The sequence below is a fragment of the Aquarana catesbeiana genome, linkage group LG02 (genome assembly GCF_042186555.1).
Source record: "Aquarana catesbeiana isolate 2022-GZ linkage group LG02, ASM4218655v1, whole genome shotgun sequence".
In the NCBI taxonomy this organism is placed as follows: Eukaryota; Metazoa; Chordata; class Amphibia; order Anura; family Ranidae; genus Aquarana; species Aquarana catesbeiana.
Genome location: NC_133325.1, coordinates 265,043,628 through 265,067,566, shown reverse-complemented (window position 1 = coordinate 265,067,566; position 23,939 = coordinate 265,043,628). Strand labels below are relative to the sequence as shown.

Genomic DNA, 23,939 nt, shown 5'->3' with positions numbered 1-23,939 from the left:
AGATATTAAAGGATAAGTTCACCTTTTCAGGCAGAATTTCAGTTTTCATAATGGTTAGAAGCGTTTTGTAATGCCTTTTCTGGCCTAGCCATCCCAATGTGCTTTTCTCTCACTTGCCTCATCCACAGGAGTTTTAAAATCTTGTTGGTTTATTTGTATTTTAAAAGGATTTTCAGATTCCAACACTTTTACTTCCTGTTAGGTCATCTCCCAGAAGCCTTCTCTTCCTTGTGGAATCAGAAGAGGGTGTGATAGGGTGCGTTCACCACTGTGGACCACACCTCCCTCATTACAATACCACCATCCACCCACTTCCTATACAATCTAATTGTACAATCTCCTTTAGATCTCCAATCAGCTATGTCATACAAGGGCCTGTCTGATTTGATACAAATTGAATGGATTGGTCAGTTGTGTCCTCCTATTCCATAGTTCTGGTAAATCTAAAGGAAATTGTACAGTCAGATTGCATAGTGTATGGCCATCTTTACACAACATAGGAGGAAGTGGATGGAGGCACTCAGTTGTCAGGCCTCATTCACATCACCATGTAGCCAAAATTCAAATTCCCACATGTTTGTTTTGAAGCGTTTTCACTCGTCATGCGTAGGGCAGCCTATTCATGGGTTGCCCTACATGCAACAATCTCCCCAGAGAAGCTCTAGAACTTTTTTTTAGAGCGGAACATGGTGCATTACTGTAGTTTTTGGTGTGCTTGCCGCACTTGAGGTGCCTTTTTATGTAATGACAACATAACCACGATGCAAATTTGAAGTGTTTCTGAAACGCATAACAAAGTGCACATATTCTGTGCATTTTGCCATGCATTTGGAAACACACAGATGTGAATGGAGCCTCATTGTTCTTGTGTAAACGCGTTCACTTTCACTTTCAGGCCCCATTCACACCTAGAGTAGTGGGAGTGCATGTTTTTTGTCTCGTTTATCCAGTGACACACATAGGGCAGCCTGTTGACCTCAATGAACTGCGTTACACGTGGCAAAGTAGCTCATGGGACATTTTTGCACGTTTTTTTTACTGCGTTTGTCACCTGTTTTTTCATGTGACAAAATGTGTGTTTGCTTCAGCAAAATGGTAGCAGAGTGATGGAGAAATGCTGGGGATGCTGTGAAAACTTAGTTGATGGGTGAAGGTGTGCTAATGAGGTCAGCTGGTAAACTCCTTTCTGTGTCTTGCTGGTTTGTCTGTTTGTATATACCAGGGAGTTTCTGAAGCATTCTAAGAAATATAGCGAGGGCTAAGGTAAGGCCTTGTTCTCAAAATCAAGGAAAGCTTGTATTTTTCTGCAAACGAGGTACATTAATGGTATATTTGTACATATGGGAGCTGGATTTTAGAAGAAAAAAAGGTGAACTTAGCCTTTAAAGAGCTCTATGCAATATTATGTTATGAGTCTAGGTTTGCCACCTCATCCCTTTAAACCTGAACACATATTAATTACACAGGTTCTACGGCTGATTAAGGTGGTAATTAAACTCACTTGGTGCCTTATCTGCATTTAATTAGCCTCAGAACCGGTGTAATTCAAAGGTGTTCGAGTTTAAAGCGATGAGGTGGCAACCCTATTCTGAGTTGATGTGGTGATGCACCCCCCGGGGCTGAGTCCATGACAGCCTGGGCTCACAGGAAGTGGGTGGAATGATGCAAGCTGTCATTTACATAGAAGAGAATTGATGGCGTACTGGAAATTCTGTAGAGGACATTACCAGAAAGAAGGTGAGTATTGTAGCAAGAGCTGCAGTTTTTTTATTTTGAAAACTGCTAGGGAAGTGATAACTGTCAAAGTGACAGCTGATTACACTGGCAGAGATGCTCTCTTCATGTAAGCTTGCTGAACTGTGAACTGTCACCCCCTCTGGCAAAAGAGCTTGGCCGGATGTCCTTTAGGTATTTTTTTTTGCTGATTTTCTTTTAATATTTGTATGTAAAACTTTCAAATTTTGCTTTGTCACATAAATTACTTATATTGGAATCATAATATTTAGAAAGTGAAAAATCGCAGAATAAAATGTGCACTTTTGATAAGTTATAAGCTACTTTAATTCCCAGATGGAAGAACGATGAGGTTGATTAACTAAAACAGGAGAGTGCAAAATCTGGTGCAGCTATGTATGGTAGTCAGTCAGCTTCTAACTTGAGCTTCTTAAATTAGGCTTTGACAAAAAACCTGGAAGGTTTCTATGGTGAGCTGCACCAGATTGTGCACACTCCAGTTTTAGTAAATCAACCTCAAAATTTTTACAATAATGTTAATGAAACCTGATTCTCATTATGATTAAATTACACTGGCTCAAACACCCTGCAACATTATTATTATTATTATTATACAGGATTTATATAGCGCCGACAGTTTACGCAGCGCTTTACAACATTAGGGCAGACAGTACAAGTACAATACAATTCAATACAGGAGGAATCAGATGGCCCTGCTCATTAGAGCTTACAATCTAGGAGGGAGGGTCAAGTGATACAAAAGGGTAATAGCTGTGGGGGATGCGCTAATGGAGAAAATAGTGCAGTTGTTAGATGGAGGCAGGATAGGCTTCTCTGAAGAGGAAAGTTTTCAGGGATCGCCTAAAAGTGGATAAAGTTGGAGACAGTCTGACAGATTGGGGTAGGGAATTCCAGAGGATGGGCAAGGCTCGGGAGAAGTCCTGGAGGCGGATATGGGAGGAGGTGATGAGGAAGCTAGAGAGCAGGAGGTCTTGGGAGGAACGGAGATGGCGATTAGGTTGGTATTTTGAGACTAGGTTAGTGATGTAGCTGGGGGCAGAGTTGTGGATGGCTTTGTAACTTATTGTTAGTATTTTAAATTTAATTCGTTGGGCGAGTGGTAGCCAATGGAGGGATTGGCAGAGAGGGGTAGCAGACACTGAGCGGTTTGTAAGGTGGATGAGTCTGGCAGCAGCATTCATGATGGACTGAAGGGGGGATAGTCTGTTTAAAGGTAAGCCAATGAGGAGTGAGTTGCAGTAGTCAAGGCGAGAGATAACCAGGGAGTGAATCAGGAGCTTTGTGGTTTCATTGGTTAGAAAGGGACGTAGTTTAGAGATGTTGCGGAGGTTGAGGCGGCAAGCTTTGGAAAGTGATTGGATGTGGGGCTGAAAGGAGAGTTCAGAATCCAGGATAACACCTAGTACCCTGACATGTGGGGACGGGTGGATGGTTTTGCCATTGCTCTTGACAGAAAAGTCGGGGGAAGAGGAACGTGGGGGAGGAAATATAAGCTCGGTTTTGGACAAGTTGAGCTTGAGGAAGTGGTGTGACATCCATACAGATATGTCGGTTAGTAAGTTAGTGATGCGTGAGGAGACTGATGGAGTGAGTTGAGGGGTGGAGAGATAGATTTGTGTGTCATCAGCATAGAAATGATATTGAAAGCCGTGAGAGGCTATCAGCTGACCCAGGGAAGAGGTGTAGATTGAAAATAAAAGAGGTCCAAGAACAGAACCTTGGGGGACCCCGACAGAGAAGGGAAGAGGAGTGGAGGAAGTAGAATTGTAAGTGACACTGAAGGTGCGTTGGGATATGTAGGATGAGAGCCACTGAAGAGCACAGTCACAGAGACCGAGGGAGTAAAGTTTTTTGAGGAGGAGGGGGTGGTCAACCGTGTCAAAGGCAGCTGAAAGATCCAGAAGTAGGAGTACAGAATAGTGTCCATTGGTTTTTGCAGTTAGTAGGTCATTTGTGAGTTTTAAAAGAGCAGTTTCTGTGGAGTGTTGAGGGCGAAATCCAGATTGAAGGGGATCGAGAAGGTTGTTTTTAATGAGGTGGTCACTCAGTTGGTTGTAAACCAGGCGTTCAAGGAGTTTAGAGGAAAAGGGGAGCAAGGAGATTGGGCGTAGGTTGTTAAGATTGGTAGGGTCCAAGGACGGCTTTTTGAGTATGGGGGTAACCAGTGCATGTTTTAGAGCATCGGGAAGATGCCAGAGGTGAGGGAGAGATTGAAGATGTGGGTTAGAGAGTGTAGGATGGGGTCAGAGGGTGACCGTAGCATTTGAGAGGGAATAGGGTCCAGGGTACAGGTGGTTAGGTGGGCGATAGAAAGGAGTTTAGCAACTTCATCTGTAGTAGTAGCTTTGAATAGGGGGAGTGTCAGTTGTATCTGTTGACATGGGGTCTTAGCTGGGGGAGATACCTGTAGAATAGAGATTTCATCACGGATTGTATCAATCTTGTTTTTGAAGTGATTAGCGATTTCCTGGGCAGTGAGTAAGTCAGTGGGTGGAGGCGGTGGAGGACAAAGTAGAGAGTTGAAGGTAGAGAAGAGTTTACGGGGATTGGATGAGAAAGTGTTAATAAGAGTTGTAAAATAGGTTTGCTTGGCAGTGTGGAGGAAAGCATAGTATATTTGGAGGGCAGATTTGTATTGGTTGAAGTCTTTGAGAGACTTAGTCTTGTGCCACAGACGCTCAAGATCGCGACTACGTTTTTTGAGAATTTTAGTGTCATCTGTTTGCCAGGGTTGTAGGGGTCGAGGCCTGATTCTGCGTGTAGTGAGGGGAGCGAGCTTATCCAGGGTGGAGGACAGAGATTTATTGTAGATGGACATGGCTTGGTTGGGGCAGGACAGGGGAGAGATTTTGTCATAGAGGTGGTCAGTAGCAGAATAGAGGAGACAGGAGTTGAAGTTGCGAAAGTTTCTACGGGTGATGGTTAGGCGATTGGAGGGAAAGGTGGTGGAAGACAGGGGGAGAGAGAAACTAATAAGGTGGTGGTCCGAGAGAGGAAAAGGATTGTTTGAGAAGTTGCATGGAGTGCATAGGTAGGAGAATACAAGGTCAAGGGTGTTGCCATCAGAGTGAGTAGAAGCCTGTACCCATTGCTTCAGGTCAAATGAAGAGGTTAGACTAAGAAGTTTAGAAGTAGCAGGAGTGTTTGTATTAGCAGGGATGTTGAAATCACCGAGAAGGATTGTGGGAATATCCGAAGAGAGAAAGTAGGGTAGCCAGGCAGAAGACTCATCAAGGAAAGTCGATAATGGTCCAGGGGGCCGGTAGATCACAGCAATTCTTAGGGAAGTTGGAGAGAATAGACGTATACAGTGGGCTTCAAATGATGAGAGGGAAAAAGAGGGAGGAGGGTGATAAACCTGGAAGGTGCTCTGGGGGTTAGGAGGAATCCCACTCCACCTCCCTTGCATCCATTAGGCCTAGGGGAGTGAGTCCAGTGAAGGCCACCCTGGGAGAGGGAAGCAGGAGAAGGGGTGTCATATTCGTGGAGCCAGGTTTCGGTGAGAGCAAGTAGATTAAAGGAATTAGTGACAAAGAGGTCATGAACAGCAGTGAGTTTGTTGCAGACAGAGCGGGCGTTCCAGAGGGCACAGGAGAGAGGGAGGCTGGCGTTGGGAAGAAGAGGAATGGAGACTAAATTGTGTAGATTGCGACTACTGCCAGAGGGTGTAGGGTGGTGGTGATGGGTGTGTTGGGCACAGTTAAATAAGGGAGGCCCAGGGTTTGGGGAAATATCTCCAGCGATTAGGAGAAGCAGAAGAGTGAGGGAGGTAATATGAGAATATGATTTGTATGAGGGGACATGCTTTAGTATCCTGGGGGGTATGTTAGCAAGTGGGCTTAGAGTTAGAAAGAGGTGATGAGTGCAGTAGTAGGGGGAGGGGAGAAGTGAGGGTGATATGTACAGATTGTGTGGTGGAGCAGAGGGATGTAGGGAAGAGAGCTTGAGGAGAGAGGCTGCAATTGTGAAGAGGAGGAGAGGTAAAGAGTGCATGTTTCAGAGAAGGAGAGATATGAAAATGAGATCACCTGCAATCTGCTATGGTTAGCTTTGTGCAAATCGCTGAACTGCAAGAGCAGAAGTGTCACTTTTTTTCAGAACCCCACTTCTTTGGAAGAACCCCCTGTATGTGCAGCCCCCTGTATGTGCTCCCCCGTAAAGAAGGCCTTGTTATATACTGTGTTGGGTGTGGATGGAATCTGGCAATTAATCAATTAGGAGGGGATATTAGGAACACAGCAAGCAGGGCATAACTTTCACACCACAATCAAACTGCAAGGGGACTAAAAGGCCAAAATTGTAAAGATAAGGAAACCCATAATTTAGGTAAGACTTAATGGCTAAATAAACATTGAAATAATGTGAGCATGGCTACAGATGGAGTTGAGACAGTGGTGACAAACAGCGGTCAGTCAATTTTCAGTTTGCAGGACATGGGAATATAAACGCAGATTACCAAAAATGTATATAAGCGGTCAGTCAATTTTCAGTTTGCAGGACATGGGAATATAAACGCAGATTACCAAAAATGTATATAAGCGGTCAGTCAATTTTCAGTTTGCAGGACATGGGAATATAAACGCAGATTACCAAAAATGTATATAAGCGGTCAGTCAATTTTCAGTTTGCAGGACATGGGAATATAAACGCAGATTACCTGTGAAGAGAGAAGAAAATGTTCAGATGAATGCTGCAAGAGCAGAAGTGTCACTTTTTTTCAGAACCCCACTTCTTTGGAAGAACCCCCTGTATGTGCAGCCCCCTGTATGGAACATCCATTCTATTCTGTTCAATGTACCAAAAATCAGCCCTAGGTCCAGTGGATAGTGGTTGCCAGGTTGTAACCTGGTCTTCTCGAACCAGTGTACATGCAGACATGCAGTGTTGATCTATCTCAGGTTAAGAGGGGGAAAGGAGGCAAATGCTTTGGCATCTTTGCCATTTTGTTCTGGGTCCAACTGCACTAATGTATTATATTAAAGTGTTAACTAAATCCACAACAGTAAAATCAGTCTGTATATGCAGTAAAGCTTGCTTGTTATACTCTGTGGAACCCAAGGGATTAATCTTTCGCCCTGTGTAAAAAGGCTGTTTGATCCTGTCTTCTCAGATCCTCCCCTTCTTCCACTGTTTCCAATCCATCTCCTGATAAAACAAAGCCTTTAGAGTCACTCTGCACATGCCCAGCTTGGTTTGTATTGCTGCATGTGGTCAGCACAGGGTCAATCAGCACTGTCCAAAACAAAGGATCAGGGGTCCTGCAGCCTCATAGGACAGTCAGAGTAGAATGAAAATTCTTCCTACAAGCTTTAACCAGACACTAATAGACGTCACAAGACTGCTATATACTGCTGATGAGAAAAGGTATTTAGCAGTTTATAGTTAGTAAAACTATTGCATTTCCATGTTCTGTGTACTGTGGGAGACCAGATATAGTGAATGCAGGGTCCTGGCTTTAGTGTATATAAACTCTAATGCCCCGTACACACGATCGGACTTTGCTCGGACATTCCGACAACAAAATCCTAGGATTTTTTCTGACGGATGTTGGCTCAAACTTGTCTTGCATACACACGGTCGCACAAAGTTGTCGGAAAATCCGATCGTTCTAAACGCGGTGATGTAAAACACGTACGTCGGGACTATAAACGGGGAAGTGGCCAATAGCTTTCATCTCTTTATTTATTCTGAGCATGCGTGGCACTTTGTCCGTCGGATTTGTGTACACACGATCCGAATTTCCGACAACGGATTTTGTTGTCGGAAAATTTTATAGCCTGCTCTCAAACTTTGTGTGTCGGAAAATCCGATGGAAAATGTGTGATGGAGCCCACACACGGTCGGAATTTCCGACAACAAGGTCCTATCACACATTTTCCGTTGGAAAATCCGACCGTGTGTACGGGGCATAACAATGACTGATTCTTACTTTCTCGCCTTTGGTCTATGAATAAACCACTCAAAGTGTTCAATAAGTGCAAAAAAATATCTGGCAGAAATTCAGAGCTGTCCTGTCCACAATGCCTATGTTATTTTAAGAAACCTTATTAGCCCTTCCAGTTTTTATCTTGCCGATGCAGATCACTTAGTGCTTATGTTGTGGACATGAGAAGGTTCAGTCGTTTAGAAAGACAACTGGACAGGGCTGACACCATTCAGTCCAGAAAAATACTATTTGTTGTCAGCCCACAACAGCAATTAGGAGCTGAGTGGATTGCTCACAAATCAATAGGTATTTTCTGTAGTTGAAAGATCTTTAAAGGATTTAAACATGTGCATTCTTTGCAGAGAGGTACTGTTTGGTTTTTTTTGGTTTTTTTTTTGTTTATTTTGCCCTGACATACATTTAGTGTCTGTTACCCTAAAAAAATAAATAAATCCTGTTTGCTTAAAGCATGCATAACAGCACAGTATAACCTAAACAACCTGGATGATCCTGCCTGGTTCTGCCCTCCCCTTTGTAAACTGACCACTATTATGGCTGCTGAGCCCTGACATGGTCAGTTTACGTGCCTCCGTCATCCGCAGCCCTGCTCTGTCCTTCTCTTCCCCCCTCCCTCCCTGCCTGTCAGCTCGAGACACTGACCGCCCCTCCCCGCCTGCTGCTTTAAAAAACTTTAATCCATTTATTCCATCCCATTTCCTCTGTTCTCTAACAATATGTGTCCCAGTGTCTGTGCTGTATAAAAAAGATGCAGATTTTACCTTATATCAGCGTCTCCAAGCGCTTGTGTGACTCCTCAGCTCTCTCTCCTATCTCCTCCCCGGCTGACGTCAGCAGGAGTTCTCGGGCCCCTCCCGCTATTGCTGTTAGCCGGGGAAAGGAGAGTGCAGAGGAGTCATGTGAGCTGTGGGAGACGCTCTGATATAAGGTATAATCTGCATTTTTTTTTTTTATATAGATCAGACACTGAGAAACATATTGTTATATAACAGAGGGGATGGGATGAATAGATTATCGTGGCTTAACAATCACTTAAAGAATTACTTTATTAGGGATATACAGTCATTGTGTGACTGTTAAGCTCTGTTTATATTTGTTGAAATTAATGTGTGCACTTTTTATTCTAACTTTAGGATAAGAATACAAATATTTCTTAATTATATCTCCAGAAAATGTTGTGATGGCTGCATCCTGAAAGTGTTATTAACACTTGTTATTAGTTATTAGTGTTATTAGAATTTTATCTGAGAATTTCTGAAGATAGTGAAATACCAGATAGCCTGTGAATGGTTGATTTACTAAGCATTTTGGGATGTAAAACGCTGGACATAAGTTAAGATAGATATATCATTAAACAAATAAAGAAAATCTTGTAATCATATTGATATAGTTCAGTCCTGCTTTACAACATAAATTCCATTGTATTGCAGATTTCCTGTCACAAGAGGGCAGCAATATTCAGCCTTCATGTCACTGTTCATTTATAAACCATGCGGATCTATTGGCTTTGTTTCTCCATGACAACATTGCAACACTTCCAAACAACTACATGCAATTTCATTTGTTTGGGGTGTCACTTTGCAATGTTTCAGAAGTGTTTTTACCTTTCCAAGGTGGAGTCTAGTTAATTGTTTTTTCCTTTTCAGGATGTTTAAAACGGGTTGCAGCTGTTTTTCTGAAAATGATTTCAGCAAGCATGGATAATATCAGAAAGTACATTTTATATTTTAATAATGCTAACATATGTTAGCTTTATTAATTTAGAATAGGGATTCCTAGCCTTTCTAAAAAAAAAAATCAGATTTTCTTTTGTAGCTTTTAAAATGTTAAATTGGCATATATTGTCACTGTGTGTGTGTGTATATATGTATATGTATGTGTATATATATATAATTAATATAATTAATTAAGCAAATCGACTTTTTTAGATTTGTTTTTTTTTCATTGCGCCGATCCCGAGGCGCTGCGGGCATGAGTTTTTAGGCGAGGTCGCGGCTTCGGCCTAGTCCGTGTCTACGGCCGGATGCTACGCCGGGCCTGAAGAGCTGCGGGCAAGGAGTTTTTAGGTGAGGGTGCAGCTTCGGCCTAGTCCGCGAGGCCGGACGCCGTGGACTAGGCCCGAAGCCGCGGCCTCGCCTAAAAGCTCATGCCCGCAGCGCCTCAGGACCGGCGCAGTTTCCAAAGAAAAAAAAAAACTCGATTCGAATCGTGAATCAAGTTTTTTTTAAGAGAATCGAAGATTTTTTTTTTTTTAAGAAAATCTCCCAGCCCTAATATATTATAAAGCAAAAATAACAAAAGAGTGAAAAGAGCAATGTTAATGTGCAAAGGGATAGGAACCTATCCAAAAATGTTTTTTTTCTTTAAATTGTGACCAGTTCCCCTCTAGAGCAATTTTTTCATACATATGTTAAAATCTGCCGTTTTGGCTAAAAATTAGGGTTGCCCCGATACCACTTTTTTAAGTCTGAGTACAAGCACTGATAGTTTTTTCAAGTGCTTGCTGATACTGATACTTTTTTTTTTTAATGCACTATACAGATTAGGTGGCACTGATATGCAGAATTGATGGGCACTGATAGGTGCCACTAATTAAGCAGCACTGATGAGCACTGATAGAATTAGGTGGCACTGATATGCAGCACTGATGAGCATTGACAGGTGGCTGGCACTGACAGGTGGCTGGCACTGATGGATGGCATTGATGGATGGCATTGATAGGTGGCACTGACAGGTGGCTGGCACTGATGGATGGCACTGATAGGCAGCACTTATGGGCATTGAGCACTGATAGGTGACATTTATAGGCACGGATGGGCAGGCACTGAAATCTCATGAGAGGAAAGGCTGCCTGCGACGCCCATCTTGGTACTCCTTGCACTTGGCCGCATACTAGTATTGGTATCGGGACAACCCTACTATAAAATTACTTAAAGCCTTATTTTCTGAACACTGAGGCCCTGTAGATCAAATAGATGGTAGTTACAATTTATTATGTCGCACAATATTTTCGGGCACACTACCAGTGATGTTAAAGTGATCCAGCAGCTACAGAGCAACCTGGATCACTTTTACGTTAAAGCCTGGAGCTGGCTGAAGGAAACAGATACAGGCTCATTGCTGCTATGTATACCTAGAAAGCAGAAGTAGCTAAAGTGATTGTAAACATTTGTGTTTTTTTTTTTTTTTTTTTTTAATAATAAGCATGTAATACTTACCTGCTCTGTGCAGTGGTTTTACACATAACGGCCCCGATCCTCCTCTTCTAGGGTCCCCTGCAGGCACTTCTGGCTCCACCTCTTCTGCAAGTGCTCACTTGTGGGCTTGATTCCAAGCTGCACTGCCTACATCTTTAGACATAGAGCAGCTCGGCCCTGCTCTCCCCTCGTCACAGGATTTGATTGACAGCAGCAGGAGCCAATAGCTCCCACTGCTATCAATCTGCCCTCTGAGGAGGGAGAGAGCAGAGAGAAACACTGCTCCTGGGTACAGCGCTGGATCAAGATCGGGCTTAGGTCAGTATAATGTGTGGGGGGGATCCTGTGCACAGAAAAAACTGCCTTTAGAATCACTTTAGGGGAGTTCTATGGTCACAGCATACGCTTTCATTTGATAACATCAGCATTGTAATAGCGATACCAACAATCATTATTGGCGATCCAATATAAGCTAACTTGGAAAATTATCTTTTGTGTTGTGAGTTCTACCTGTCTGCTGGACATCTTTCCACAACTCCCTGGATTCCCTGCATGTTTTGCAGCTTCTTCTCAATGTCTAAGGACTACATATCCCATGGTACCTAGCCTGCAAGCAGTAATTCCTGTACTGACTTTTCCTCCTGAAACTCCTCCTCTCAGCTCCTTTGTAGTTCAGAAGGCAGGCTCTGTGACATGAGTGACACAGCAGTGCCTACTCACGGGGCATAGTGAATATGTATCACAGGATTCAAGGAAATAAATGTTTGGGGATCTTCACAAAGTAAAGTTTACAAACTTCAAGATCATTCAGATTGATAGGAATAGGCGAGGAATAATTGAAACACAATGTAAATATTATTTAAAATTTAGACCATAGATACGCTTTATGTATTTCTGTCAAGTTGTCATTGCTGTCTATGACATCAGGTTACACCCTGGTATACAGGGTGTCAGTCATAGGCATGTGCAGGGGGTGTGCCAGGTGTGCCTGGGCACACCCTAATCCAGAGACAGCACCAGGGGGGAGCTTGGGTTCACCCCCATCTCTACGACCATCTCTGTCGCCAGGCCGGCAAGGGCTGTCTTTGACTTTCTACCCAGGCCGAGGTTCCCCTCTTAGGGCACCACACACAGCATCCTAAAGCTTGCAGCCTGCAGGGACTCTCTCTCAGCTCGTCAGTATCAACCTGTGCAGCTTCATACACTCTCCTTCATACACACTTACAGGTGGCTGTTCTGGCTGATCAAGCAGCTTAAACTGGGAAGGAGGTGGGGCAGAGATGGTAGCCCGGGAGTCTTCTACCTCCAGCCATGTGGTAAGTGGCTGATGGGGAGAGGTTTACCTTTTCCTTGTAGGAATTCCCTCCATGTTCCATCTGTGTTACTTCAACCCTTACACTGCATACAAAGAATTAGAAAACTGCTAGTGCTCCCACCACATAGTGCCCACTGACTATCCACACCGTATAGTGCCCACTGACTATCCACACCGCATAGTGCCCACTGACTATCCACACCACATAGTGCCCACTGACTATCCACACCACATAGTGCCCACTGACTATCTACACCGCTTAGTGCCCACTGACTATCCACACCGCATAGTGCCCACTGACTATCCACACCGCATAGTGCCCACTGACTATCCACACCGCATAGTGCCCACTGACTATCCACACCACATAGTGCCCACTGACTATCCACACCACATAGTGCCCACTGACTATCTACACCGCATAGTGCTCACTGACTATCCATACCGCATAGTGCCCACTGACCTTCCACACCATATTTTTGATAAGTTAAAAAAAAATTAAGTATTTGTTTACATTGATAAGTGTCTTTAAAAAGTAAAATAAAAATTTTAACATTTCTTTATATAAGTGTGTGTGTATGTACAGTATATATATTTATACACACACACACATTTGTGTGTTTGAGCTTAAGGATACACACCTTAATGCAGTAAGCTGCGCAAACCTATGGTGTCAGTAGAACAGGAAGTTCTAGTAGGAAACAGGTAACAGCAGAAGTCTGACAGAGGTTCTCACCCTCAAAAACAAAACCCAAACATTTTGGCATATAGTTTGCATAGTCAGATCATCGGTTGCTATGAGCTATTGCACTTTGCTCTTTGGCTTACTGAATTAACTTCAGTGTGCCGTTAGCAATTTGGTGGACTTCTAATGCAGAATCAGTATGTGTCTGACTAAATTGGTAAATCTCGTGACCCTGGCCCCAGGATAAATTTCTGGCTGTGGGAGTGATGCCTTCTTTTATCTTGTGTCAGCTCCATAAATACTAAAGAAAATATATTTAAGTCCTCATAAATTACAAATCTCCAATTTGAAGGTGCTTGTGTTGCCTATCGTAACCAATCTTTTTTTTCAGCTTCAAGACTACTATAGACATCTCCTCTCATGTATATTCAAGCTTTTGCATAGTTTTTTTTTTCTGTTGAATGTTTGCTGTATGAATTAATTTATATTGGCTGGTTTGATCATTTTACTGTTAGGGCCAATTCACATTATGTGAAGAAGACCTCCCTAAAGGGATTTTAAAGGGTCAAAACTATACTTGTTCACAAACATCAAAAAGTACTAAAGGGTAAAAGCACAAATTGAATTTTTATTAAAGAAATTCATTTAAAAAGAGACAATTTTTTGGCTGGTGTAATGGTTTGAACACCCAAAATCAAAGTGCACAATGTTCTACATTTACTGTTGATGTCACAAGTCTTATGCCATGACAAATGCATAGAGAATCACCCAACGCGTTTCAGAAAAGATTTCTTTCTTCAGGGGTGCATGATGGTAGAACACAATCCCTTCTAAAAATAAAGCATACAAATATAGATAAGCAACCAAAATCGTTACAATTTACAATACAAACATCCATTTTTATTTTTGCACTCACATGCTATTTAGGGAGAAATTACTTGTACATCAGCCAAATAAAGGTAAAAACCAGCAGTAGCATCCATCCAGGCAGCAGGGGGATGGTACACCAATATGCCCATATAACACGGTCATAACGGAAACCACTGAATGGCACACCAGTGGCAGCCACAAAGAGTCCCAGCAGGCCTGATGGGGAGAAAGGGGGAAAAAGGGAAATAGAATGAAAAAGAAAGCTATATAATATAAAAATCCATCCAACATGTGTGTTTACGTTAAAACAGCCAAAGAAGATTATTGTATCATTTATGTTTATCCATGCAATATAAATACATTAATATACAAAGGTCCACACAAATATGTTGGCATAAAAAAGTATATGTGACACATGTTGGTAAAATACAGGTGAGTAAATAGATATATGTTCACACATGTATCCATATTGATGCCACGCATAGCAAACGCACACATGTCCATGTCATACATGGCATTCAATAGCATAGTGGAGAAGAACTGATGCACTGCGGATAGCAGAACTGCTTCAACCAGTGTGTATCGTCCCAAATATAATCCAGGACTCATATGGCATAAAAAAACATGTACTATAGACAGAAGCTCGGCATACACAAGTTTGCATATGGGGACCCCATAGTTCTAAGGCTCACCGAGAGGGTATGTAGGCAGAGGGTGCAGGGTATGCAGGCCTGGAGCAGCCTGCTTTGTGTGTCTTCAAAGTGGATGAAGCTGTTTCAGGAAGTGACAGTGCTGTAATAAAGCCAAACTGGCAGGAATGTGCGGGGACCGGCATTATACTGCATTGGAAAATACCGTTCAGAGCATGAACAAACAATTGTTTTCTGTGTGTTCTATTCATGCTGTAATGCAGCCTGGGGCTGTGCTAAAATGCAGACAGGCTACATTTTATTGCAGCAGGCTGTACAAAATTGCATGTGTCTGTACAGAAGCGCAACGCATCACGCTGCTGTGCAGTGACATGAATGAAGTATACTTTTATACGGTATACTTCAAATAAAGTTCAAAGTATAAAAAAAAGAAAAAAAAAGGGGGAGGTGTGTAATGTGCTGAATCTCCCACCGCAGTCGGAACGGACGGGTACAGCGCTGTAGTTTACTCTGTGGCAGCTGTCCGTTCAGTGTGAATGGGCAACCTTGTGCTGTTTTCCTTGTGTGATTTGTCAGCAGGGTGAGCCAGCCATTAGAATAATCATTGGTCATTACCTGGTGGCTGCACACTTATACTTACTAAGCCTGCTTGTAGTAATAACGGCAAGTGACTGATTTCAGAACAAAAGGTTGCATCAGTCACAATCATTCTGTGTGGCCACAAAATGCCACTCTAAATATTATTTTTGGGTGTTTGAATGGAGAAGCTAATAACATTGGTAGGTGTGTCAAAGAAAAGGCTGTATGACTTAGCATGTTTGACAAACACCATAATGTTTTCCTACATAAGCAGCTCTGTGTACCACAGTGCTTATCAGGGTGTGCTATTGAATATTTGAATGGGCGTTGTCCATTTGCGCCTTGTAGTATCATAATGGCTCTTATTACCTTTCAATCGTTTTCCAGTGGCACACTATAGAATTCTCATTGTATTCACACTGCTCACCTTTTTACAACCTGATTGCTTTAGTCGTGTCAACACCCAGCTAGATTGGTGTGTTTGCATGCCTTATCTTCCATGATAACCCAATGATTCTTGCTACATTTGTGTTGCTTTGTCTCAATCATTATGGACAATAAGCTGATTACAGAAACGAATGAGTGTTTAAATGAGGAAGCGTTCCTTTGGCTCTACAGCAGAATCTTGTTACTTTCTATACATGGGAGTCCAGAGAAATCATGACTAGCACTTATTTGCTTTATTGTTCAGGTACTTTTCAAAATCGTTAAAGCAGTATTAAACCCAAAAGCAAACGTATTATATTGTAGCTTACCAATTCTTAGATGTGATGGCTGCATTTTCATTTTTTTAGACTTTCTTCCTTCTATTTTCATCTTGTGATCCAGCCAGCAAGTCTGCCGTTTTTCAAAAGGACAAATGCTCAAACAAAATGGTTTAGTTTACATGGATGAGACAAAACATTTAACACTGGCAGGGGTGATTAAAGTGATCAGCTTTTATTTATTCATGCATAACCTTTATCCCAAAAGGAAATAAAAAACTGTTTGCTGTAACTGAGTATAAAGTGTGAGCTAAAGCTTGGCTTTAGCTTATCTGCTAATATATTTAACCACTTGCTGACCGGCCATAGTACATATACTGTGGCCAGTCAGCTCTATTGCTTGAAACGGCATACCTGTGCATCATTTTGCGCAATAGACAGTGGGGAAACATGCGCCATCGGAGGCGCGCACGCATACTGATTGGCCAGAGGGGGAGCCAATCAAGGCAGGACATTTTTTTACCTTAACCACTTGCCAACCAGCCGCAATACATATGCTGGCGGTAGGTCGGCTCTATTGTGTGAAACAACGTACCTGTACGTCATTTCGTGCAATAGACAGCGAGGACGCACTTAGGGGAGCAATCAATGGGTCCGCCGGCCACCCACTATCGCTCCACAGAGAGGCAGAATGGGGATCTGTCTATGTAAATAAGGCAGATCCCCATTCTAACAGGGAAGAACACAGAGATCTTCTGTTCCTGCTAAGCAGAACACGGATCTCTGTGTTCATCCAGTGAGTCCATCCCCCACACAGTTAGCAAGCACCACCTAGGGACACACCTTAACCCTTGATCACCCCTGATGTTAACCCCTTCCCTGCCAGTGTCATTAGTACAGTAACAGTGCATGTTTTTAGCACGGTTCACTGTAATAATGTCACTGGTTCCCCAAAAAGTGTCAAAAGTGTTAGGTGTCCAAATTGTCCACCGCAATGTCGCAGTCCCGCTAAAAATCGCTGATCACCGCCATTATTAGTAAAAAAAAAAAAAAAAAAAAATGCCATAAAAATATCCTATTGTTTGTAGACACGATAACTTTTGCGCAAACCAATCAATATGCGCTTATTGGGATTTTTTTTTACCAAAAACGTGTAGCAGTATACATATTGGCCAAAATTGATGAAGAAATTAGATTTTTCACAGGATATGTTTTATAGCAGAAGGTATAAAATATTATTTTTTTTCAAAATTTTCAGTGTTTTTTTGTTTATAGTGCAAAAAATAAAAACTGCAGAGGTGATCAAATACCAAAAGAAAGCTCTATTTGTGGGAAAAAAGACATCAATTTTATTTGGGTGCAGTGTTGCATGACTGCGCAATTGTCAGTTAAACTAACACAGTGCCGTATCGCAAAAAATAGCCTGGTCATGAAATGGGTAAAACCTTCCAGGGCTGAAGTGTTTAAAGTGATTGTAAAGGTTTGTTTTTTAATTTTTATAAAATAATAAACATGTCATACTTGCCTGCTCTGTGCAATGGTTTTGCACAGAGCAGCCCTGATACTCTTCTTCTGGAGTCCCCCGTCTGGCGCTCCTGGCTCCCAAACCCCTGCAGAGTGCCCCCATAGGAAGTCGCTGTGCCTGTCTGCTGCAGCTCTTGTGCTCATTCCTCCAGAGTTGTGTCTAATTATTATAGGAAGTGTGTTACTGGCCAGATCACCAGGTGAAAACAGGAGAAATAAAAGCCAAAGAAAAGAAAACGAATGCAGCCACCACATTTAATTATTGGTAAGCTACAGTATAATATATTTTTTGTTTTGGGTTTAATACTGCTTTAATTTATCTGCAGCTTTTGACCATCAAAAAGCATTTTAAGGACAATTATGTATTTTCTATTATAGTGATTGAATACGGAATGATATTAAATGGTGTATTGTTAAAATAGACATTTCTGATTCAATAACAAAATAGATCAAGTATTCATGTGAAGTGGGCACACCACAATCTTGGTGCAGAACAGTGCATGGCTGACTAATGCTGCCTCTTTAGAATGGTATTGTTTTTCTTTTCAGTGGAATAGATAATGACTGTACAGTAAAAAAATTAAAAAAATAAGTAGAAAAGTCAAACTAGTTAGTTCACTTTTCTTCCAGTACTTTTAAGAGCAAAATATTTAAAATAGTGTATCTTCATTCTGCAATTGATTTATCTGTCTGTCTATCATTTATCTTTTAGTAATTGCTGTTGCCTGTAAAAAAAAAAAAAATAAAGTACATGTCATGTTGAGACACATCTTGAATAGCATAAGAAGAGACTATGTATCACATTTTTGATATTGCAAGGCAATTGTTTACCAGTGTGTGTAGTTACAATCTACTTTGGAGCTGAATCATGCTAAAAATGTTGTAAAATTATTACAATTAAAAAAAATGTATTTCAGAATAGACACATAGTACAATTTAATTGTACCCATTGCCTGTATGTTATACATACCAAACACAGATAAAATGAATCTCTGCCCCAGGAACATAGCGTCTCATTCTCTTTGCTTGAGGAAATATGAATATTTTCTTGCCTGTCTTTTTAACAAATCATCATTATGCTGCTCTTTTCATTCTGATCTCATCCTGATCCTATAATTGACTCTTCTATCTGTAAAACAGAATATTGCTCGGGGATGCATTGATGAAAAATATTTTACAACCTGGTGATACCCATTGTGTTTTTCCAGGAAACAGTTTTGACGTCTTCGATGATTGTAGGTGTCTTGGTAAATAATATTCAGTACCGCATAAAAACTTTTCCTGAATAGATAATAATAATAATAATAATAGCAGTTAGTAGTTTCTGTTTTTTTCAAAATATTTACTTATTATTGACTCGCCTATGTCAGAAATTGAATCCGTTCATTTCTAGTTTGTCGAATTTGAAGTGTACCTAAATACTTGTACTGTCTTCTAAGGTGTGTATACTGTAAATCTGGGATGGGTAATTCCTAGGATCAAGTTTTCAACTTTGGTAATCTACAGAGTAATTTATACGTTTGTGTGTGTGTGTGATATATACACACACCTAGAGAGTGTACAGTGTATATACAGCAGCTTCACTGCTTCAGAACTATAGGCCTTGTGGTCACTGGACATTTTTGATGCTGCTGTAAGGGGCGTCTGACATTTTTAATTTCTTTTCCTGCCTCTAAATGCCCCTGCATGTTAGCCTGTGTGTACATGCATACATAGGCGTTTATAGGCAGAAAAAAACCCCCACTGTCGGCTTCCAGGAGCAGAGGTGTTTTGGCAGAAAAAATACTTGAGGCGTGTAAATACGCATTAATGCTATTCGCATTTAGTGCTAAAGCATTAATTCCTTTCAATGGCTGGAATAAATTATTATTCTACCCAATAAAATGAATTAACGCTCAAGTGTCAAGCATTTTTTTTTCTGCCAAAATGCTGCTGCCAGTAGGAAATGCATCTTGGAAAGATAGCCAAATGACCAGTGCACATGAAGCCTTATGTGGCACATGAGTCAGGGGTTGGCTGCTTCTTTGTGAACCAGCACGGTTCTTTTCATGTGAAACGCGTCAACTGATCATCATTGCAATTTTGTCTGGCTTATGACAATAAAGAAATCTCTACAGCATCTTTTGGATTCAAGTGTGTGATCAATGTTTTCTTCCTTTCTTTATCTTGCCTACGGTGATGAGCTGGGATTAGCACCTTGGACTGGGTGTGTCCATTTTTGCCTGAAGCAGTGTGTGCACCCTTGTTCTGTTGGCTGCTCCTATTAGGGCCTTACCACACAGGTATTTTGATTTCTCCAGAATTTCTTTAGGCACGTTCACACCATATGCTTTGTGCTGCGACCAATGTTACTGTTTGTAATGCCGTGTACACACGAGCGGACTTTTCGACCGGACTGGTCCGACGGAACGAATCCGTCGGACTATCAGCGGACATTTTCTGTCGAAAATCAGACGGATTTTAGATTTAGAACATGTTTCAAATCTTTCCGACGGACTCGAGTCCGGTCGAAAAATCCATTCATCTGTATACTAGTCCAACGGACAAAAAACGACACAAGGGCAGCTATTGGCTGCTGGCTATGAACTTCCTTATTCTAGTCCCTTCATACGTCATCACGTTCGAACCAACAGACTTTCGAATGGACTTTAGTGTGGGCAAGTCCAGTCGTTCGAAAGTCCGTAGTTACTCCGTCGAAAATCTGTCAGAAAGACCGTCGGACCTTTGATGGTGAAAAGTCCACTCGTGTGTACACGGCATTAGTGTCATTTTCAAACCAATTTCAATGTGCATGGCCAATAATTATCCTCTGTTTCCTGCACTAAACAGTGCTGAGAACTTACCGCATGCAGTTACTTAGGAGTCAGAAATTCATGCAGGTGCTTTTTTTTTTGCTAATTACTTATCAACAGCAAGCAATCAGGAAAAGCAAAAGCCGTGCTATCACGAAGCATTCTGAGGGACAAAATATATTAAAAAGTTGAGCCTGTCTTGTACATAGGAAGTTTTTGAATGTGGCTCCTGGGAGCTCTTAAAAAGAGTCAGTTATTAATTGTATGGATATTTTGAATGCAATTAATATATGGATAATAACCTCTTATTTGTACAGTTGAGTGATTGTGCAGTGGCCTAAGGAACATGAGACCCTTAATGCCCCTAGTGAGCAGTTGGACAATTCAGAGTATTCTCGTGCCCTTTAGTTTACAGTCAGGACAGTTTACAGTCGGTTTTTATCTTCTAAAGTTTGAGAATGCCTTGCCATGTTTGCATGTCTTGAAGTTGGGTCCTTTTAGGGAAATCATTTAACTTCTATTGGGTTCCTGTCATGAGGGCTTAGATAAAGAGCTTAGTCTAAAATCTCTTAAAGTTCAGGCATCTGCCACTAGGGGCAATAAATTATTTCCTCATAGGCAATCACCTTCTGTATTGTGCTTCCTCCCAGCTGTTAATCTAATTTAAACCTCCCCAATGATTCATCGCGCCTCAATGGGATTTATACTTAGTATTAAATTCTCTCATGTCAGGAGCTTTAAAACATTCCAGCTGCCATCAGTGAATATATATATATATTTTTACAACGATTGGCCTTTTTTTTTTTTTTTTGAGACTTCTCTACTAGAAGGGAGGTTAACACTGTACATACAGAAGTCTTAAATTTTACAGGTTGTGATTATCTTTTTGATATTTGTTACAGTGGTCTGATAAATAAAGTTTACATCAGCTAGGTTTTAACATTTAGATGCAGTAACTGCAATTTTCCATTTAACTGAAGTAATTATGATATTCCTTTGATGTGATTTGTTTTTGTCCATTTAACAAGGCCTTGAGGTGGCACAGCCAGGTAGGTGCTGCTTTAATAAAAAAAGAACATCTGATTGCCTATTTTCCCTACAGAAATAGCCAGAACCTCAGTTTAGCTCTTACTCCCAGGAGGCTTCCTCTCATTATAGTTTACATATCTTTTTGCATAGTGATGCTAGTGCTCAGATGTCTTCTATAAAGATTATTTTGTATCATGCTAAATGAAATAGTCTAAGCCTAGTCCTCGACAGAAAATGTCAGATTATAATTCCCTACTATTACTTGTTCCCTCCCCTTCCCAATTTTCAGAGTTAGATAGTGTAAATTCTAATTTGCTCCAGCAGCCACTCAAAAATATTTGCATGGCCATGTTAAAGCGGATAATTGTTTTGCTGTCACTTTGTAGTCACAGGAAACCTGTGCAGGCCAACAGTTCTATTCACATAACTTTTTTTCTTGTGAACCCAGCAGCTTGTATTGTGTATGATGCAAATAGAATGTAGTTACTATGCAATTGTAGCATCAATAAAATACATTGTATAGTCAACCTGGTTGCAAAAAAAAAATACTAGATCAATAGGTAAATTATTACAAATATTAACATGAAAACTCCTTTTTATCCTGTTCTGTGACTGTAACAGTATTATATAGATTACCTGTGCATATATCACTTTTTGTCCTACTTTGCTTATTTTACATGCATTGTTTATTCTTATAGCAATGTTCTTTATTTTTGAAATGTTTTTTGTCATTTTAGACAATTTTTTAAAATTCCTATAGGGTAACTAGAATTGCTCAGGAGAAACAATTCTATTTATTTTTTTTCAGTTAATGTATGTGTGTTACTGGTAAATTTCGAAGAAAGCATATCAATCCAGAATGTGTGGGAATAAATCTTGGTTTTGTACATACACTTCTTGATGATACAACAGGTCGTGTCACTTGCATTTAAAAGCACAGACACTAGGGGGAGTACCGTGTCAGCATTTCAGCTATGTGCTCTACTTGTTCTTCATGTCTTGTTGACTGAATGGTAATGGTGTAAAAGCAAATGCAACTCTTCCTCCACAGATAAGCACTCAGATGCACACAGGGTCAAAAAATCAAAATAGAAAAGAAAGGTTGAAAGAGTGGAGAAAAATCACAAGTATATAGTAGTAAGTGGAGTTAAAATTGCACTGCCAGCTACATTTACAGGCATAACTTTACCTTGTGTAGAAAATAAAGATATATAAATAAAAAAAGCCTCACACTACCATTAACGCAAGGTTCAAGTTAATAAAGCGAGCGCTTGACTTGCTTGTCAGCTGAAAGATCACAGTTGTCAATTTTATACAATACATTGTATGGGTGGCACTTTCTCAAAGTAGAAATAACATTTAAAATATATCTTAAACCACTTATAGATACCAGCTGTAGTTGTGTTAAGTTTATCCTTATATGGTACAAATATCTATGACCACTTTCCAAAGCTATTCTTTCTATAGCAGGAATGATAATGTCAATGCATTTCCAGCTCACTCCTGCATGGCTATTCTGTAAAGATTTGGTTACAATAATTTGATATCTTATAGGAATCAGGTTTTATGGCAAATATTTTTTTCTTTTCCTTAGTTAAAGGCTAAGTTCACCTTTTACATACACTGGCCAGTGCAGACAAGGATGTCGCTCAAAACAGTCATATTTCATCATATTTGTTCACAAACTTTTGAAAATATCTCATGTACTTTACGTGGCTGATTAATCTATTTTTAAACGAATATACCCTACCAATGCCCCATCCATCTTTCATATACTGTAGGAGTGTATTTGGGCTTGAAATGCATGTATATTTTCTTAACGCTTAATGTATAACTAAAGAAAAAAACTTTATATCCGCATATATAAAAGGGGAGCCTGGAGGGGATGGAGGCTCCACCAGGTAGGAGGAGATGGGAACAGGATGTAGGAACTATAACGGAAGAACAGTGGAGCAGAGTCCTTGAATTAAGCCCCTTGGTCTCACTTTCCCCCTCCCAAAGGATTTCACATCTGTTGTTATATAGAGCTTGTTATACCCCCAAAGGCTTTTTCTGTTTGGCCGCAGATTGGATGCAAGTTGTCCAAAGTGCGGGGAAATGGAAAGTGCACATGTTTTGGAGGTGTCTGAAGTAATTTCAGTATTGGAGGGAGGTTAGGTATTTGGAGGACCCCCAAACCTGAATGTTAGACTTTGTGTGTTAGGGCTTGTAGAGGGAGAGGGAAACCCCGGAGGTACTCAGATAGCAATCCTGAGGTGCCTGTTTCAGGCAAGGAAATTGATAGCACAAAGGTGGCAATCGGTCTCACCTCCATCATGCACAGAATGGGAGTGAGGCATGAACGAGACAATCTGGAAGGAAAAATCTGTATATGTCAGACAAGGATGCATAAAGAAATATGAAGTAATCTGGAAACTCTGGTGGGAGGCAAAGGGGTATCCCCCCCTAGAATGAGGTGAAAGATATTGCCAGCCAGGAACCATTTGTACAGAGGGAGAAAGATCAAAAGGGCTGGAAGAGAGGGGATAAATTATATTTATGGTAAAGGGAAGGGAAAAGGGACCGAGAATAACCTAAATAAAGACAAGAGGGGACATATTGCAATGATAGGAAAGGGTGTCTGAGGGGGAAAAATGTGGTTGGTTGAGAGTGGGTACTGGGATTGTGAGGAAGAAAATGATAAGGAAGGGGACTGAATGGTTTGAGAGGGGGTGAAGGGAGGGTAGGTATGGAGGAACTGAATGGAATGCAAGAAGGAGGTGGATAGACATGATATAGAATAAACAACTGAGAAATGTATTGTGAATATGACAAATAATCACTATTTTGTATTTTTATATATTTTTTATATATAAGGTGGCGATGGGAGGGGGAGGGGATAATGGCTCTATGTAT

At 41.0% G+C, this 23,939-nt stretch overlaps 1 protein-coding gene and 1 long non-coding RNA gene across 3 annotated transcripts in view; one reads left to right on the top strand and one right to left on the bottom strand.

Annotated features, from left to right (window-relative positions):
• The window catches only part of ABCC4 (ATP binding cassette subfamily C member 4 (PEL blood group)), a 627,509-nt gene that overhangs the window by 294,989 nt on the left and 308,581 nt on the right, over positions 1–23,939 (top strand). The window lies entirely within an intron of this gene.
• LOC141129872 (uncharacterized) lies at positions 13,573–14,902 on the bottom strand. Its single transcript, XR_012241890.1, has 3 exons — positions 14,459–14,902; positions 13,813–13,982; positions 13,573–13,726 (listed from the first exon to the last, which is right to left on the bottom strand). It is a non-coding gene; the product is annotated as an uncharacterized lncRNA (long non-coding RNA).